The sequence below is a fragment of the Elaeis guineensis genome, chromosome 1 (assembly GCF_000442705.2).
Source record: "Elaeis guineensis isolate ETL-2024a chromosome 1, EG11, whole genome shotgun sequence".
Lineage (NCBI taxonomy): Eukaryota > Viridiplantae > Streptophyta > Magnoliopsida > Arecales > Arecaceae > Elaeis > Elaeis guineensis.
The window spans coordinates 5204596-5207219 of NC_025993.2; positions in this window are offsets into that span (position 1 = coordinate 5204596).

The window sequence follows — 2624 nt, forward strand, 5'->3', positions numbered from 1 at the left end:
ATCAGTCACCGATAAAGGTAAGAATCCCTGTACATGATCACTATTATATATATACTATTTTACTGTTGGTCTTGTATCGTTGGTTTTGCATTGTCAGATTTGAGATCGATGAATTTATTATATCTGAGATACTGTTATTTGATTTTGAGCATGAGTATGTTATGTCAATATATATGTATCAGAGATTGATAGCATGATTATATAGATATGACATATCTGAGTTGATCATAATGCAACTCGGAATTGATTTGATGAAATCAATACATAATGATTAAATGAAAAGAAAGAGATATATGGTATGGACTAGTCTTGTCATGTGGACAGCCCGCCAGGAGCTTATGCCTGGGACAGCCCCCACTGGCTTACAGGTGGATCAGCCGGTCAGGAGCTCATGCCTGGGACAGCCCGCCAGGAGCTTATGCCTGGGACAGCCTCTCACGGGCTTCCGTATGTGGGACAGCCGGCCAGGAGCTCATCCTGGGACAGTCTTGAAAGACTTTTTAAGTGGATTCGATCCGGATGATGACTGAGGTATAGACTTGGATAGTCCAGAGCCAGAAAGAAAAGGTTAAAAATCATGTGATTATGAAAAGAGAAATGAAAGATAAGATATGAGATAATTGTTGAATAAAAGTATTTCACCTGTTAACATATGATGATGCATCTATTTTAATAAGACAGAAAATTTATGGATGTTTGCATTATTCTGGATATTGAACATGAGATTTTATATTTTATTGCTTATCCTTATTTTCAGACTATATTACTATATCAGTGTGATATGGGAATTCTTACTGGGCTGTAAAGCTCACACCCCTTCATCTTTCTTTTTCTTCTCAGAGTTACAGGATACTTATGATTGGCTATAATCTGGATTTACGGATGAGCAGAAGAATAAATAGAGTGTCATAGTATCTGATCAGAAAATTGAAGAAATTTAAATTATAATTATGCAAGGTTTTATGAATTATTGTTGAAATAAATTATTATGGTTGATAAGGTTGTAATGATTTAATTTGGCCTTGCATATTCTTTAGGGCTTGCTCTAAAGAGTGTGCGGCCATCACGTATCCGACCCGGATGTTGGGTTCGGGGCGTGACACCTTGGATCACCCTAATACGAAAGAAAGCCCCAGAGAGAAAAAGAAGAAACAAAAAAGAATTGATTCTTCCATCCATGAATAGGCGATGGAAGACCTATGATAAAAGAAAGGCCTTTTCCTGGGTTGAAGAACCACCAACCCTTAGCCTTAGGACGAGGACGAAGGACGAAGAAAATTCGGAAGAAAGAAGGACAAGGCTTAGTCGGTATAAGCCGACATAACAAAGTAAAACTGATGATCAGCCGAATGGAGTTTGAACCAGCTGAGCAGGACAAAGACCGTAATAGTCAAGAAGATTCCGGACGAACTCCGAAATCAAAAATCAAAGATCAGCCCGAAGGTCTTCGACATAAAATGCGATCTGACCGGAGGAGGAGAGTTAATCCAACCATCCGCACTAGAAGCAAAGAGCTAATCCAACCATCCGCACTGGGGCAGCTTTCTGGTAAAACCTTCCACTACAGAGGATGGTGACAAATGCAAAGTAAAAGTCCGGCTAAAAATGATCTCATATATATAAGATCCCTCAACAGTCCGGATGAAATCGATCCAATCTGAATCTCATCAGATGACGATACGTGGCAACATCCAGACCGACCATTGGTCAGACGGTTCGACGCATCTGCTCCTGATCGCGCCACCTCACCGTTATCTACGTGAATAGTTCCGATCCAATGGTGCTTAGATACGTGACCAAGATCTACTAATCATAATCAAATCGTTCGGCACCGAATTATCTTTCTGAAAGGATGGCTCAATAATGATTTCACAGCTATCGAGATAACAAAATAGTTGGAGATCTCTCATACTCCGAAAAGTCATAATCATCAGCAGTCAAGTCGAGGCTCGAGACGACACGTGACGACTTCCTTCATCCAACGTGACAGATCACGTGATAATATACACGTCAGACCACCTTAGACTTGGGAGTGGGGGACAACTATTAGGACCATTTAACCGACCCCCGACTCTACATCAGCCTCAAGAACACATTACTCCGACTAACAATCAGTTTACCGACCGACAGTCGGTTATTATCAACCAACAACAAACAACTCGATTAATCTCTGATCGAAGACCATCGGCATATCAAAGTTATTAATCGATGGTTATTCGGATCTCCAAGACTACTAACTTGCCACTATTACCGACATATAGTCGACTTATTTCTTCAACACATTTAACCGTTATAAACGGTTATCAACTACGTATTACGGTCATTAGTGGGCATAAATAACCCATTAACTCCATGATTATGGTCCGATAATTTAGCACCATAAAAAATAAAATCACGTACTCAACAGTTATATCAGAATCATCTATAAAAAGGAGGTAAATGAATAGCACGGAGGAGAATTCTGGGCTAATACCCTGCTATTTCAATCACTCATTATCTGTTGTTCACCAACTCCCAGCTGACTTAAGCATCAGAGGGTCTTCACCGGACACAATTCTGGTCTGTGAGGACTTTGTTTTGTATGTGTTCTTCATCGGTGACAGGAGATTGATCACAACAGAACT